This window comes from Salvelinus fontinalis, chromosome 1 (genome assembly GCF_029448725.1).
Source record: "Salvelinus fontinalis isolate EN_2023a chromosome 1, ASM2944872v1, whole genome shotgun sequence".
Classification (NCBI taxonomy): Eukaryota; Metazoa; Chordata; class Actinopteri; order Salmoniformes; family Salmonidae; genus Salvelinus; species Salvelinus fontinalis.
In genome coordinates this window covers 89,313,891-89,332,153 of record NC_074665.1, presented here as the reverse complement: position 1 = coordinate 89,332,153, position 18,263 = coordinate 89,313,891, and the positions used below count along the sequence as shown (strand labels likewise).

General features: G+C 49.0%; 1 pseudogene; it reads left to right on the top strand.

The window, feature by feature from the left end:
* The window catches only part of LOC129861179 (unhealthy ribosome biogenesis protein 2 homolog), a 61,773-nt pseudogene that overhangs the window by 7,757 nt on the left and 35,753 nt on the right, over positions 1-18,263 (top strand).

Below are 18,263 nucleotides of genomic sequence, written 5' to 3'. Positions count from 1 at the left end.
GGGGATGAGGTAGTTGGATGGGCTATTTACAGATGGGCTATGTACAGGTGCAGTGATCTGTGAGCTGCTCTGACAGCTGGAGCTTAAAGTTAGTGAGGGAGATATGGGTTTCCAGCTTCAGTAATTTTTGCAATTCGTTCCAGTCATTGGCAGCAGAGAACTGGAAGGAAAGGCGGCCAAAGGAGGAATTGGCTTTGGGGGTGACCAGTGAAATATACCTGCTGGAGCGCGTGCTATGGGTGAGTGCTGCTATGGTGACCAGTGAGCTGAGATAAGGCGGGGCTTTACCTAGCAAAGACTTATAGATGACCTGGAGCCAGTGGGATTGGTGACAAATATGAAGCGAGGGCCAGCCAATGAGAGGATACAGTTCGCAGTGGTGAGTAGTATATGGGGCTTTGGTGACAAAACGGATGGCACTGTGATAGACTGCATCCAATTTGCTGAGTAGAGTGTTGGAGGCTATTTTGTAAATGACATCTCCGAAGTCAAGGATCGGCAGGATAGTCAGTTTTAAGAGGGTATATTTTAGAGGTCGACCGATTAATCGGAATGGCCGGTAGTTTTGGATGCCGATTTTTTTATTAAAATGTTTTAAATATATATTTTTTACACCTTTATTTAACTAGGCAAGTCAGTTAAGAACACGTTCTTATTTTCAATGATGGCCTAGGAACGAACGGTGGGTTAACTGCCTTGTTCAGGGGCAGAACGACAGATTTTTACCTTGTCAGCTCAGGGATCCAATCTTGCAACCTTACGGTTAACTAGTCCAACGCTCCAACCACCTGCCTCATGAGGAGCCCGCCTGTTACACGAATGCAGTAAGAAGCCAAGGTAAGTTGCTAGCTAGCATTAAACTTATCTTATAAAAAACAATCAATCATAATCACTAGTTAACTACACATGGTTGATGATATTACTAGTTTATCTAGCGTGTCCTGCGTTGCATTTAATCGATGCGGTGCGCATTCGGGAAAATGGACTGTCGTTGCTCCAACGTGTACCTAACCATAAACATCAATGCCTTTCTTAAAATCAATACACACAAGTACAGTGGGGCAAAAAAAGTATTTAGTCAGCCACCAATTGTGCAAGTTCTCCCACTTAAAAAGATGAGAGAGGCCTGTAATTTTCATCATAGGTACACTTCAACTATGACAGACAAAAACAGAAGAAAAAAAATCCAGGAAATCACATTGTAGGAATTTTCATGAATTTATTTGCAAATTATGGTGGAAAATAAGTATTTGGTCAATAACAAACGTTTATCTCAATTCTTTGTTATATACCCTTTGTTGGCAATGACAGAGGTCAAACGTTTTCTGTAAGTCTTCACAAGGTTTTCACACACTGTTGCTGGTATTTTGGCCCATTCCTCCCCATGCAGATCTCCTCTCAGTAGCGTGCCGTGGGCCTGGGTCCTGGGCCTTCAGTGAGGTCCTACACAGTCCCACCCGAATTAATCCACCTCTTATTACCATCATTATGATGCCATGGCTCTAGACACTATACATTTAGACAGAAACGCAGTATAACCAGGCGTTGCGTCACCTTGAAATTGACATTTTTATTCAGAGAATTGCAGGGGAAGAGTACAATACAGTACAGTTCAACTAATAGGCAAGAACATAGTCGAGTGCAACAGAGTTATATTAATATTCTTCTTCTATCCATTTCTGGTCCACAAACTTTGAGCTTTAAGTCCCCAAAAAAATAAATACAGTGTGTTCACTAAACAGCGCATTGTCGCACCCAAAGCATTTTCACCGCGATGATAAAGACACATAACTATTCACTGAAAATAAAAATAAAACAAATAATTTGCAACATAGGCTATTTGCCATTTTATTTTGTTAATATATAGGCTATTTAATATTAACGAAATAAAATGCGAAACATACATATTTAATAAAAAATAAAATGCATTGTATGCCTACTCACCAAAGACTGATTATTTGAACACAAAATCCTTCCTCCTTTCTTTCCTCAATTAGACTTCAATGACTCTGTTGTACAGTCTATCTGTGCGTTTTAGTTCCACCAATAAGTCCTTTTCTATCGACATGGAGGCTAATGCTGAAAGCCGAGTCTGTCCAGTAGCATTTCTGGAATACGTTTTGATTCGCTTTAAGGCCGAGAATGACCGCTCGACAGAAGCCGTGGACACAGGGATAGTCACTGTCACACATGCCAATGTGTAAAGTTGCCCCATGTCCTCATTCAGATTTTTCTGCTTAAGGAAATCAAGGAGATCAGAGGGACTTTTCCCTTCAAAATCAGTCATAGCATACATTACAGTCAGTTCTGTTTTTAGCTTGGATAGGTCGAACAGTGTTCCGTGACTCTCTGTTAAGCTGGAGAAGGCTGTTTGCGGGATTTTTTTCCGGTAGGTCTGAAAGTGCCGGGGGTCCAGGAGAGAGAGAAACATTAATTTTTCGTGGTCTTGAAACCTGTTTCGTATCTGGCAAAGAATGTTGTCCAGAATATTGCTGTGGAGTTGTTGATAGTTTGTGCGAGGGTCTCCTTGTGCTGGGCCTCTGCGTGCGCTGGGTGAACTTGAGATGCGCGCTGTGTCATCGTAGATTTGACTGAACCTGCACCTCTCTCGCTCAATTGTGTCACAAAACTCGTTCACCCTTGTCAGGCAGAATTGTACATCCAAAATTTGTTTCTGTAGAATTCCAAAAAGCACATCCGAATAATTAAAAATCCCATTGAATATTTCAAGCAAAAAACAAAACTCAAAATCATCCAAACGTGCATTAAATCCATCAGCCATAAGCACAGTATCCCCGTCATGGTCATCATGATGTTCCAGTAAGTGGTTAAACAGCTCCTTTAGGGCAACTCTCTTTTCAAAGACTGCATTGACCAATCTAGATGTATATTGCCACCTCGTTGGTGCAACCTTAGGAAGACGACGCTTGCAGATGTCATCCAGCAGTTGCGTGCGCTTAGGGGATCGTGAGAAAAATGCTGCAAGGCCATTGAGGTTGGCAAAGAAGACCTTGCATTCTTTAAGCGTTGAGGCTCCTTGAGTCAGTACTAAATTTAGTCGATGTGCATAGTAGTGAATGAATAAGGCCATCGGTGCCCTCTCCTTAACTTTAGCCTGCACCACATTGAGTCCAGATGCCATGACTGCTGCGACATCAAAACACTGTGCCACAACTTTATCCAGACTACATTCATTTTCCTCCAAGAAACGGAAAATAAGAGCGGCAATGTCATCAGCTCGCTTGCCGCTTGTCACATCTTCAAATCGCATAAATCGCTCCTTGACTCCTGTGTTCGTCACATAACGCAGGACGAGTGAGAGCTGTGCTGCATTTCCCACATCTGTTGTCTCGTCCACCATAACAGCAACAAAGGGAGCTTTTTTAATCTCCATTTTGATCTCTTCTCCCATCACTTCAGCAATAGCATAAATTAGGTAATTTTGTATTTTGCAGCAGGCGTACAATAGCCAACTCTAAAGCTGATTGGTTGACACTAAATTTTCATTTCCATTCACTTTAAGCTACAAGCGCCCGCACTGTTGATTCTGAAGGCCTGAGGGCATATTTTAGACCCCTGGCAACACATGATGGCTGAATATGATTGGATAAAAGATCTAACATAAAGACCAGCCCTCCAAATCTCAACCTGGGGCTGGAAGCAGTGCAACCAAGAAGAAAGCTATGAAATGAAGAGTATAATTCTTACTCTGGGGAATAATTTAATACATATTTGTGGGAAAATATATTTAAAAAATATATATATTCTGATGATGTTTAGTCCAGCAGAGAAGGCCTTGCAGGCCCTGACGGCCCACCACTGTCTCCTCTAGAGCAGTGATGTTTTGGGGCTGTTGCTGGGCAACCCGGACTTTCAACTCCCTCCAAAGATTTTCTATGGGGTTGAGATCTGGAGACTGGCTAGGCCACTCCAGGACCTTGAAATGCTTCTTACGAAGCCACTCCTTCGTTGCCCGGGCGGTGTGTTTGGGATCATTGTCATGCTGAAAGACCCAGCCACGTTTCATTTTCAATGCCTTTGCTGATGGAAGGAGGTTTTCACTCAAAATCTCACGATACATGGCCCCATTCATTCTTTCCATTACACGGATCAGTCATCCTGGTCCCTTTGCAGAAAAACAGCCCCAAAGCATGATGTTTCCACCCCCATGCTTCACAGTAGGTATGGTGTTCTTTGGATGCAACTCAGCATTCTTTGTCCTCCAAACACGACGAGTTGAGTTTTTACCAAAAAGTTCTATTTTAGTTTCATCTGACCATATGACATTCTCCCAATCTTCTTCTGGATAATCCAAATGCTCTCTAGCAAACTTCAGACGGGCCTCGACATGTACTGGCTTAAGCAGGGGGACACGTCTGGCACTGCAGGATTTGAGTCCCTGGCAGAGTAGTGTGTTACTGATGGTAGGCTTTGTTACTTTGGTCCCAGCTCTCTGCAGGTCATTCACTAGGTCCCTCTGTGTGGTTCTGGGATTTTTGCTCACTGTTCTTGTGATCATTTTGACCCCACAGGGTGAGATCTTGCGTGGAGCACCAGATCGAGGGAGATTATCAGTGGTCTTGTATGTCTTCCATTTCCTAATAATTGCTCCCACAGTTGATTTCTTCAAACCAAGCTGCTTACCTATTGAAGATTCAGTCTTCCTAGCCTGGTGCAGGTCTACAATTTTGTTTCTGGTGTCCTTTAACAGCTCTTTGGTCTTGGCCATAGTGGAGTTTGGAGTGTGACTGTTTGAGGTTGTGGACAGGTGTCTTTTATACTGATAACAAGCTCAAACAGGTGCCATTAATACAGGTAACGAGTGGAGGACAGAGGAGCCTCTTAAAGAAGAAGTTACAGGTCTGTGAGAGCCAGAAATCTTGCTTGTTTGTAGGTGAACAAATACTTATTTTCCACCATAATTTGCAAATAAATTCATTAAAAATCCTACAATGTGATTTTCTGGATGTTTTTTTCTCATTTTGTCTGTCATAGTTGAAGTGTACCTATGATGAAAATTACAGGCCTCTCTCATCTTTTTAAGTGGGAGAACTTGCACAATTGGTGGCTGACTAAATACTTTTTTGCCCCACTGTACATATTCTTTTATCTGCATATTTAGCTAAAAGAAATAGCAGGCAAAATTAACCCGTTGAAATTGTGTCACTTCGCTTGCGTTCATTGCACGCAGAGTCAGGGTATATGCAACAGTTTGGGCCGCCTGGCTCATTGCGAACTAATTTGCCAGAATTTTACGTAATTATGACATAACATTGAAGGTTGTGCAATGTAACAGGAATATTTAGACTTATATATGCCACCCGTTAGATAAATACGGAACGGTTCCGTATTTCACTGAAAGAATAAACGTTTTGTTTTCGAGATGATAGTTTCCGGATTCGACCATATTAATGACCTAAGGCTCGTATTTCTGTGTGTTATTATGTTATAATTAAGTCTATGATTTGATAGAGCAGTCTGACTGAGCGATGGTAGGCACCAGCAGGCTCGTATGCATTCATTCAAACAGCACTTTCGTGCGTTTTGCCAGCAGCTCTTCGCAATGCTTCAAGCATTGCGCTGTTTATGACATCAAGCCTATCAACTCCCGAGATTAGGCTGGTGTAACCGATGTGAAATGGCTAGCTAGCTAGGTGCGCGCTAATAGCGTTTCAAACGTCACTCACTCTGAGACTTGGAGTAGTTGTTCCCCTTGCTCTGCATGGGTAACGCTGCTTCGAGGGTGGCTGTTGTCGATGTGTTCCTGGTTCGAGCCCAGGTAGCGGCGAGGAGAGGGATGGAAGCTATTCTGTTACACTGGCAATACTAAAGTGCCTATAAGAACATCCAATAGTCAAAGGTATATGAAATACAAATCGTATAGCGAGAAACAGTCCTATAATTCCTATAATAACTACAACATAAAACTTCTTACCTGGGAATATTGAAGACTCCTGTTAAAAGGAACCACCAGCTTTACATTTAAGATTGTGAGGAATGACCTTTTAAAGAATAACCAGGCATCTTCTACTGACGGAATGAGGTCAATATCCTTCCAGGATACCCAGCCCAGGTCGATTAGAAAGGCCTGCTCGCTGAAGTGTTTTAAGGAGGGTTTGACAGTGATGAGGGGTGGTCGTTTGATCGCAGACCCATTACAGACGCAAGCAATGAGGCAGTGATTGCTGAGATCCTGGTTGAAGACAGCAGAGGTGTATTTGGAGGGCAGCTTGGTTAGGATGATATCTATGAGGGTGCCTGAGCTCCGACAACCTGTTCTCCATAGGACTCTCAGCAGTGGATGAGCTCCGACAACCTGTTCTCCATAGGACTCTCAGCAGTGGATGAGCTCCGACAACCTGTTCTCCATAGGACTCTCAGCAGTGGATGAGCTCCGACAACCTGTTCTCCATAGGACTCTCAGCAGTGGATGAGCTCCGACAGCCTGTTCTCCATAGGACTCTCAGCAGTGGATGAGCTCCGACAACCTGTTCTCCATAGGACTCTCAGCAGTGGATGAGCTCCGACAACCTGTTCTCCATAGGACTCTCAGCAGTGGATGAGCTCCGACAGCCTGTTCTCCATAGGACTCTCAGCAGGGGATGAGCTCCGACAACCTGTTCTCCATAGGACGCTTACAGTGGATGAGCTCCGACAGCCTGTTCTCCATAGGACTCTCAGCAGTGGATGAGCTCCGACAGCCTGTTCTCCATAGGGCGCTTACAGTGGATGAGCTCCGACAGCCTGTTCTCCATAGGACTCTCAGCAGTGGATGAGCTCCGACAGCCTGTTCTCCATAGGACGCTTACAGTGGATGAGCTCCGACAGCCTGTTCTCCATATGACGCTTACAGTGGATGAGCTCCGACAGCCTGTTCTCCATAGGACGCTTACAGTGGATGAGCTCCGACAACCTGTTCTCCATAGGACTCTCAGCAGTGGATGAGCTCCGACAACCTGTTCTCCATAGGACTCTCAGCAGTGGATGAGCTCCGACAACCTGTTCTCCATAGGACTCTCAGCAGTGGATGAGCTCCGACAACCTGTTCTCCATAGGACTCTCAGCAGTGGATGAGCTCCGACAGCCTGTTCTCCATAGGACTCTCAGCAGTGGATGAGCTCCGACAACCTGTTCTCCATAGGACTCTCAGCAGTGGATGAGCTCCGACAACCTGTTCTCCATAGGACTCTCAGCAGTGGATGAGCTCCGACAGCCTGTTCTCCATAGGACTCTCAGCAGGGGATGAGCTCCGACAACCTGTTCTCCATAGGACGCTTACAGTGGATGAGCTCCGACAGCCTGTTCTCCATAGGACTCTCAGCAGTGGATGAGCTCCGACAGCCTGTTCTCCATAGGGCGCTTACAGTGGATGAGCTCCGACAGCCTGTTCTCCATAGGACTCTCAGCAGTGGATGAGCTCCGACAGCCTGTTCTCCATAGGACGCTTACAGTGGATGAGCTCCGACAGCCTGTTCTCCATATGACGCTTACAGTGGATGAGCTCCGACAGCCTGTTCTCCATAGGACGCTTACAGTGGATGAGCTCCGACAACCTGTTCTCCATAGGACTCTCAGCAGTGGATGAGCTCCGACAACCTGTTCTCCATAGGACTCTCAGCAGTGGATGAGCTCCGACAGCCTGTTCTCCATAGGACTCTCAGCAGGGGATGAGCTCCGACAACCTGTTCTCCATAGGACGCTTACAGTGGATGAGCTCCGACAGCCTGTTCTCCATAGGACTCTCAGCAGTGGATGAGCTCCGACAGCCCGTTCTCCATAGGACGCTTACAGTGGATGAGCTCCGACAGCCTGTTCTCCATAGGACTCTCAGCAGTGGATGAGCTCCGACAGCCTGTTCTCCATAGGGCGCTTACAGTGGATGAGCTCCGACAGCCTGTTCTCCATAGGACTCTCAGCAGTGGATGAGCTCCGACAGCCTGTTCTCCATAGGACGCTTACAGTGGATGAGCTCCGACAGCCTGTTCTCCATAGGACGCTTACAGTGGATGAGCTCCCCGACAGCCTGTTCTCCATAGGACGCTTACAGTGGATGAGTCCCCCGACAACCTGTTCTCCATAGGACTCTTACAGTGGATGAGCTCCCCGACAGCCTGTTCTCCATAGGACGCTTACAGTGGATGAGCTCCGACAGCCTGTTCTCCATAGGACTCTTACAGTGGATGAGCTCCCCGACAGCCTGTTCTCCATAGGACGCTTACAGTGGATGAGCCCCCCGACAGCCTGTTCTCCATAGGACGCTTACAGTGGATGAGCTCCGACAACCTGTTCTCCATAGGACGCTTACAGTGGATGAGCTCCGACAGCCTGTTCTCCATATGACGCTTACAGTGGATGAGCTCCGACAGCCTGTTCTCCATAGGACGCTTACAGTGGATGAGCTCCGACAACCTGTTCTCCATAGGACTCTCAGCAGTGGATGAGCTCCGACAACCTGTTCTCCATAGGACTCTCAGCAGTGGATGAGCTCCGACAACCTGTTCTCCATAGGACTCTCAGCAGTGGATGAGCTCCGACAACCTGTTCTCCATAGGACTCTCAGCAGTGGATGAGCTCCGACAGCCTGTTCTCCATAGGACTCTCAGCAGTGGATGAGCTCCGACAACCTGTTCTCCATAGGACTCTCAGCAGTGGATGAGCTCCGACAACCTGTTCTCCATAGGACTCTCAGCAGTGGATGAGCTCCGACAGCCTGTTCTCCATAGGACTCTCAGCAGGGGATGAGCTCCGACAACCTGTTCTCCATAGGACGCTTACAGTGGATGAGCTCCGACAGCCTGTTCTCCATAGGACTCTCAGCAGTGGATGAGCTCCGACAGCCTGTTCTCCATAGGACTCTCAGCAGTGGATGAGCTCCGACAGCCTGTTCTCCATAGGACGCTTACAGTGGATGAGCTCCGACAGCCTGTTCTCCATATGACGCTTACAGTGGATGAGCTCCGACAGCCTGTTCTCCATAGGACGCTTACAGTGGATGAGCTCCGACAACCTGTTCTCCATAGGACTCTCAGCAGTGGATGAGCTCCGACAACCTGTTCTCCATAGGACTCTCAGCAGTGGATGAGCTCCGACAGCCTGTTCTCCATAGGACTCTCAGCAGGGGATGAGCTCCGACAACCTGTTCTCCATAGGACGCTTACAGTGGATGAGCTCCGACAGCCTGTTCTCCATAGGACTCTCAGCAGTGGATGAGCTCCGACAGCCCGTTCTCCATAGGACGCTTACAGTGGATGAGCTCTGACAGCCTGTTCTCCATAGGACTCTCAGCAGTGGATGAGCTCCGACAGCCTGTTCTCCATAGGGCGCTTACAGTGGATGAGCTCCGACAGCCTGTTCTCCATAGGACTCTCAGCAGTGGATGAGCTCCGGCAGCCTGTTCTCCATAGGACGCTTACAGTGGATGAGCTCCGACAGCCTGTTCTCCATAGGACGCTTACAGTGGATGAGCTCCCCGACAGCCTGTTCTCCATAGGACGCTTACAGTGGATGAGTCCCCCGACAACCTGTTCTCCATAGGACTCTTACAGTGGATGAGCTCCCCGACAGCCTGTTCTCCATAGGACGCTTACAGTGGATGAGCTCCGACAGCCTGTTCTCCATAGGACTCTTACAGTGGATGAGCTCCCCGACAGCCTGTTCTCCATAGGACGCTTACAGTGGATGAGCCCCCCGACAGCCTGTTCTCCATAGGACGCTTACAGTGGATGAGCTCCGACAACCTGTTCTCCATAGGACGCTTACAGTGGATGAGCCCCCCGACAGCCTGTTCTCCATAGGACGCTTACAGTGGATGAGCTCCGACAGCCTGTTCTCCATAGGACTCTTACAGTGGATGAGCTCCCCGACAGCCTGTTCTCCATAGGACGCTTACAGTGGATGAGCCCCCCGACAGCCTGTTCTCCATAGGACGCTTACAGTGGATGAGCTCCGACAACCTGTTCTCCATAGGACGCTTACAGTGGATGAGCCCCCCGACAGCCTGTTCTCCATAGGACGCTTACAGTGGATGAGCCCCCCGACAGCCTGTTCTCCATAGGACTCTTACAGTGGATGAGCCCCCCGACAACCTGTTCTCCATAGGACTCTTACAGTGGATGAGCTCCGACAGCCTGTTCTCCATAGGACGCTTACAGTGGATGAGCCCCCCGACAGCCTGTTCTCCATAGGACTCTTACAGTGGATGAGCCCCCCGACAGCCTGTTCTCCATAGGACTCTTACAGTGGATGAGCTCCGACAGCCTGTTCTCCATAGGACTCTTACAGTGGATGAGCTCCCCGACAGCCTGTTCTCCATAGGACGCTTACAGTGGATGAGCTCCGACAACCTGTTCTCCATAGGACGCTTACAGTGGATGAGCCCCCCGACAGCCTGTTCTCCATAGGACGCTTACAGTGGATGAGCCCCCCGACAGCCTGTTCTCCATAGGACTCTTACAGTGGATGAGCCCCCCGACAACCTGTTCTCCATAGGACTCTTACAGTGGATGAGCTCCGACAGCCTGTTCTCCATAGGACGCTTACAGTGGATGAGCCCCCCGACAGCCTGTTCTCCATAGGACTCTTACAGTGGATGAGCTCCCCGACAACCTGTTCTCCATAGGACTCTTACAGTGGATGAGCCCCCCGACAGCCTGTTCTCCATAGGACTCTTACAGTGGATGAGCTCCGACAGCCTGTTCTCCATAGGACGCTTACAGTGGATGAGCCCCCCGACAGCCTGTTCTCCATAGGACGCTTACAGTGGATGAGCCCCCCGACAGCCTGTTCTCCATAGGACTCTTACAGTGGATGAGCCCCCCGACAGCCTGTTCTCCATAGGACTCTTACAGTGGATGAGCTCCCCGACAGCCTGTTCTCCATAGGACGCTTACAGTGGATTAGCTCCGACAGCCTGTTCTCCATAGGACGCTTACAGTGGATGAGCCCCCCGACAGCCTGTTCTCCATAGGACGCTTACAGTGGATGAGCTCCGACAGCCTGTTCTCCATAGGACTCTTACAGTGGATGAGCTCCGACAGCCTGTGCTCCATAGGACGCTTACAGTGGATGAGTCCCCCGGCAGCCTATTCTCCATAGGACTCTCAGCAGTGGATGAGCTCCGACAGCCTGTTCTCCATAGGACTCTTACAGTGGATGAGCCCCCAGACAGCCTGTTCTCCATAGGACTCTTACAGTGGATGAGCTTCCCGACAGCCTGTTCTCCATAGGACGCTTACAGTGGATGAGCTCCGACAGCCTGTTCTCCATAGGACTCTTACAGTGGATGAGCTCCCCGACAGCCTGTTCTCCATAGGACGCTTACAGTGGATGAGCCCCCCGACAGCCTGTTCTCCATAGGACGCTTACAGTGGATGAGCTCCGACAACCTGTTCTCCATAGGACGCTTACAGTGGATGAGCCCCCCGACAGCCTGTTCTCCATAGGACTCTTACAGTGGATGAGCCCCCCGACAGCCTGTTCTCCATAGGACTCTTACAGTGGATGAGCTCCGACAGCCTGTTCTCCATAGGACTCTTACAGTGGATGAGCTCCCCGACAGCCTGTTCTCCATAGGACGCTTACAGTGGATGAGCTCCGACAACCTGTTCTCCATAGGACGCTTACAGTGGATGAGCCCCCCGACAGCCTGTTCTCCATAGGACGCTTACAGTGGATGAGCCCCCCGACAGCTTGTTCTCCATAGGACTCTTACAGTGGATGAGCCCCCCGACAACCTGTTCTCCATAGGACTCTTACAGTGGATGAGCTCCGACAGCCTGTTCTCCATAGGACTCTTACAGTGGATGAGCCCCCCGACAGCCTGTTCTCCATAGGACTCTTACAGTGGATGAGCTCCGACAGCCTGTTCTCCATAGGACTCTTACAGTGGATGAGCTCCCCGACAGCCTGTTCTCCATAGGACGCTTACAGTGGATGAGCTCCGACAACCTGTTCTCCATAGGACGCTTACAGTGGATGAGCCCCCCGACAGCCTGTTCTCCATAGGACGCTTACAGTGGATGAGCCCCCCGACAGCCTGTTCTCCATAGGACTCTTACAGTGGATGAGCCCCCCGACAACCTGTTCTCCATAGGACTCTTACAGTGGATGAGCTCCGACAGCCTGTTCTCCATAGGACGCTTACAGTGGATGAGCCCCCCGACAGCCTGTTCTCCATAGGACTCTTACAGTGGATGAGCTCCCCGACAACCTGTTCTCCATAGGACTCTTACAGTGGATGAGCCCCCCGACAGCCTGTTCTCCATAGGACTCTTACAGTGGATGAGCTCCGACAGCCTGCTCTCCATAGGACGCTTACAGTGGATGAGCCCCCCGACAGCCTGTTCTCCATAGGACTCTTACAGTGGATGAGCCCCCCGACAGCCTGTTCTCCATAGGACTCTTACAGTGGATGAGCTCCCCGACAGCCTGTTCTCCATAGGACGCTTACAGTGGATTAGCTCCGACAGCCTGTTCTCCATAGGACGCTTACAGTGGATGAGCCCCCCGACAGCCTGTTCTCCATAGGACGCTTACAGTGGATGAGCTCCGACAGCCTGTTCTCCATAGGACTCTTACAGTGGATGAGCTCCGACAGCCTGTGCTCCATAGGACGCTTACAGTGGATGAGTCCCCCGGCAGCCTATTCTCCATAGGACTCTCAGCAGTGGATGAGCTCCGACAGCCTGTTCTCCATAGGACTCTTACAGTGGATGAGCCCCCCGACAGCCTGTTCTCCATAGGACTCTTACAGTGGATGAGCTTCCCGACAGCCTGTTCTCCATAGGACGCTTACAGTGGATGAGCTCCGACAGCCTGTTCTCCATAGGACTCTTACAGTGGATGAGCTCCCCGACAGCCTGTTCTCCATAGGACGCTTACAGTGGATGAGCCCCCCGACAGCCTGTTCTCCATAGGACGCTTACAGTGGATGAGCTCCGACAACCTGTTCTCCATAGGACGCTTACAGTGGATGAGCCCCCCGACAGCCTGTTCTCCATAGGACGCTTACAGTGGATGAGCCCCCCGACAGCCTGTTCTCCATAGGACTCTTACAGTGGATGAGCCCCCCGACAACCTGTTCTCCATAGGACTCTTACAGTGGATGAGCTCCGACAGCCTGTTCTCCATAGGACGCTTACAGTGGATGAGCCCCCCGACAGCCTGTTCTCCATAGGACTCTTACAGTGGATGAGCCCCCCGACAGCCTGTTCTCCATAGGACTCTTACAGTGGATGAGCTCCGACAGCCTGTTCTCCATAGGACTCTTACAGTGGATGAGCTCCCCGACAGCCTGTTCTCCATAGGACGCTTACAGTGGATGAGCTCCGACAACCTGTTCTCCATAGGACGCTTACAGTGGATGAGCCCCCCGACAGCCTGTTCTCCATAGGACGCTTACAGTGGATGAGCCCCCCGACAGCTTGTTCTCCATAGGACTCTTACAGTGGATGAGCCCCCCGACAACCTGTTCTCCATAGGACTCTTACAGTGGATGAGCTCCGACAGCCTGTTCTCCATAGGACGCTTACAGTGGATGAGCCCCCCGACAGCCTGTTCTCCATAGGACTCTTACAGTGGATGAGCTCCCCGACAACCTGTTCTCCATAGGACTCTTACAGTGGATGAGCCCCCCGACAGCCTGTTCTCCATAGGACTCTTACAGTGGATGAGCTCCGACAGCCTGTTCTCCATAGGACGCTTACAGTGGATGAGCCCCCCGACAGCCTGTTCTCCATAGGACTCTTACAGTGGATGAGCCCCCCGACAGCCTGTTCTCCATAGGACTCTTACAGTGGATGAGCTCCCCGACAGCCTGTTCTCCATAGGACGCTTACAGTGGATTAGCTCCGACAGCCTGTTCTCCATAGGACGCTTACAGTGGATGAGCCCCCCGACAGCCTGTTCTCCATAGGACGCTTACAGTGGATGAGCTCCGACAGCCTGTTCTCCATAGGACTCTTACAGTGGATGAGCTCCGACAGCCTGTGCTCCATAGGACGCTTACAGTGGATGAGTCCCCCGGCAGCCTATTCTCCATAGGACTCTCAGCAGTGGATGAGCTCCGACAGCCTGTTCTCCATAGGACTCTTACAGTGGATGAGCCCCCCGACAGCCTGTTCTCCATAGGACTCTTACAGTGGATGAGCTCCCCGACAGCCTGTTCTCCATAGGACTCTTACAGTGGATGAGTCCCCCGACAGCCTGTTCTCCATAGGACTCTCAGCAGTGGATGAGCTCCGACAGCCTGTTCTCCATAGGACTCTTACAGTGGATGAGCTCCCCGACAACCTGTTCTCCATAGGACTCTTACAGTGGATGAGCTCCGACAGCCTGTTCTCCATAGGACGCTTACAGTGGATTAGCTCCGACAGCCTGTTCTCCATAGGACGCTTACAGTGGATGAGCCCCCCGACAGCCTGTTCTCCATAGGACGCTTACAGTGGATGAGCTCCGACAGCCTGTTCTCCATAGGACGCTTACAGTGGATGAGCTCCGACAGCCTGTTCTCCATAGGACTCTTACAGTGGTTGAGCTCCGACAGCCTGTTCTCCATAGGACGCTTACAGTGGATGAGCTCCGACAGCCTGTTCTCCATAGGACGCTTACAGTGGATGATCTCTGACAGCCTGTTCTCCATAGGACCCACCTCTTGCAAAAAATGCTCACTCTCCAACAAATGAAGAAAGTTATCCTAAGCATGAGCTATGGGACAGACTAGAGCTTCAGATGTCCTCCACAGAGCAGTCCAGTACATTGTGGGGAGAGAAGATCCTCAAATTGGCCAGCAGAGTGACCAACTATGGGACTGCCAGGTCAGTAGTTTTGATGCCAGCACCTACCCAATGGCACATTGGTACCTAGTTACCACAAACCTACCAATGATCTCGCTATACCTCTCAGAGGACGAAATGCTTCATATAGTTGAAGTTCTCCTCAGCTCCCTACTTCAGAAGACACCACTGAGAGGCTGTCTGTCTCTCTCATTTCCAAACATCTGCTTGAGAGCCTCATTCTGGTCGAGTTACCCATTACTTACTCTGCTGTGGTCAGATGTGTCACTCAAAGGATTGTGGGGATTTTCAGCAGCACCCCAGACATGACCCCAATCCATCCAGCACTCATGAAGTTAAGTGAAGTCAGTTGTTCAACAGCTGGAGACAAAGTAAGTGCAGTAACTCAGTCAGACGGAAGCCCCTTCTGCTTTGAATAGACTGGAGGCCATAGTCCAACACATACTGAGCTCTAGTACGACTGGAGCCTCTATAACCCTATGTGAAAGTCAAGCCGATAACCTTTTAAGCTTACTTCAAGTCACCGAAGCTCTTAACCCAGATCGAATGTCATCTGAAGACTTTTCAGGGCTCTTTTTGTTCTTATTCCTCATGGTCACAGACACACAGCTACATAATAACGTGAAGCCTTTAGTGACAAGACATCTGCCGAATAATTCCCATTATGTTTTAAAGATTGTGCATGGGAGTAGCCTCTTGGAGGCAGCTTTGGCAGCTCTCCTTTCACACTGCAATAAGGTCCTCTCAAACTGTGGACAGCTCTGCTTGGCTGACTTTCCTAAAAACCATCCAGGATTTCATCCAGTCCCTGATCCTATTGATAATCCACAGAAAGAGCAGTGTCTGTCTCAGCCAATAGAAATGCATCACCTACTTGGTCAATAGCAAGGTGGCCGTTATGGCTTTATCTACTGTCCCAGGAAACACTGTTCTCCGTACAGCTCCTGCTTGCGTCTTTGAACACGCTGTGCCAGGCCATGACCTCCAGCCTCAGCAAAACCAAGCAGCTAGATGAGACCCTGAGCCACTTGCTGGGGAAGAGCACTGCTGTCATGGGCCCTGCCATCCAGGCCAGCTTGACAGACAGTCTGCTAGGCCAGACCTTCTCTGTGTATGCGATGACCGGGATGGTGAGGAGCGAGCTAGCCTGCGCTTGCCTACAGGATGAGCCTAGCGAGGGCATCACCCAGGAGAGTCTAAGTCACATGGGTCTCTATAGGAACTTCAGCCAGCAGATCCTACGAGAGCTGTGCCCATCCTAGCACCCCATGGACTTCCTGGTCTCATCACTCCACTACTTTTCACTCTCTCATTCCACAACAATGCACGTTTCTTTTTCCTTTTTAGATTGACATTGACATTGACATTTTAGTCATTTAGCAGACACTCTTATACAGAGCCACTTACAGTTAGTGCATTCATTTTAAGATAGCTAGGTGGGACAACCACGTATCACAGTCATAGTACGTACTATTTTCCTCAACAACGTAGCTATCAGCAAAGTCAGAGCTAGTAAAAGAAAAAGAGATCAGACTTGGTAGTGTGTTCTGAGATGGTAGCGTGTTCTGAGATGGTAGCGTGTTCTGAGATGGTAGCGTGTTCTGAGATGGTAGCGTGTTCTGAGATGGTAGCGTGTTCTGAGATGGTAGCGTGTTCTGAGATGGTAGCGTGTTCTGAGATGGTAGCGTGTTCTGAGATGGTAGCGGGTTCTGAGATGGTAGAGTGTTCTGAGATGGTAGCGTGTTCTGAGATGGTAGTGTGTTCTGAGATGCTCACCTGTACATTGTGGGATTTCCTGCTACTGATAATAGCTGTAATAACCCTCCAGTAAATGTCCAAGTAAATTTCCTGTACCATCACTGACAGACATGGGTGACTAAAACAGACATCATTCAGAATTTCACAGAATTTCTCTTGAAAACAAAATAATAATAAAATACAACGAATAACGAAGTTTCTTGCCAGCTGCCTGATTCCAGAAACCTGCTGAAAGGCATTCTGACTCATTGCATCTCAGATGATGTCTGCCTTGGTAGTAAGTATTCACTGTGACTTTTGATGTGCTGTGCTTTATTGAGGACTGTTCATCCAAATAAATGAATGCCGCTGAAAAATATTATTTGAGGTAGAATCATGCAAAATCTAGTTCTGGTAAAGGTACAATGTGTCCTCACATACAAACCTGCTTCCATGCTTCAAGAGGGACAAAACAAAGCATTGGATTGGCTTTGGCATTGACTTAACATGGAATTGAAGGGTAAATGTGTTTCCTATTTAGAGTAGAAACCCCCTTAGGGCATTGCAGAAAGAAACACAGTCTGGCAGTCCGTTACAAAGCATGTCACGCTTCTCCTGCTCTGCACTGTCTCCCGTGTCTTGGATGTGATTTGGGGGAAGAATTGGTTTAGCTGGGGAAAGCCAATTTTGGGCTGCAGCAGTAAGTGTCTCCCTCCCTGTCTCAGTCTCAGTGTGCAGCAGGGAGAGTGACTACCTGTCCCATTTAATCAAGCTGAATCTGATTTCGTTTATCGATATGGCCCACTCTCACCTCACTGCAACTCTGCAGGAAGAACTAACTTTAGGTGTTACCACACACAACTACAATCCCTAACTGTGTCCACAAGACTTACAAACCGGAATGTTGTCTCACTCCAATTGGAGTTCCAGTATTTCTGTTTTTCTCTGTTCTTCTCTCTCTTTCTGTCCTTTGTCTCTGGTTCAACTCCCACTGTCCTCTCTTCTCTCAGTTTCTAGTGAAGGAGTCTGGCAAGCAGACAACCCTGACCGCTGCTCTGACCATGCCAGCGCTGGACATTCTGCTCCGTCATGGGGAGGGGATGCTCTCCAACCCCCATGACGTGACCCTGGTGCTGGGGGCCCTGCAGTTTGTCCCCCTTGAACATCTGATCATGGAGGTCTACCACGCTACCTTTGAGTCCATCCACGAGGCTCTGTTTGCAGTCATCCAGTGTCACTCGCAGGTTAGTGGCCTAGGTTCGATACATGTCACTTCATGCATCTTTTTATGTTTTTACCCAATCCTTGGGCATATGAATGGTTCTTTCTGGGGATGTTTTTAGTTGATGTCATTGTGATTATGAAACTTATATTTGATTAATTTATTTTATCTCTCAATATTCCCTTTGTCCATGGAGTTCTTTGATGTATTTTGGAGGGCGTCTTGTGCTGAATACCACTACAGCAGAGCACATTTTGCCTGGGGTTTGATACCACTACAGCAGAGCACATTTTGCCTGGGTTTTGATACCACTACAGCAGAGCACATTTTGCCTGGGTTTTGATACCACTACAGCAGAGGACATTTTGCCTGCGGTTTGATACCACTACAGCAGAGTACATTTTGGGGTTTGCATCACTTCTCTGAAGTACAACACAAGGAGCCCTGTTTTGTGCTCTTCTAATCTCTGGTCGGGGATTAGTTTCATATTCACAAGTAGGTTCTTCTGATTT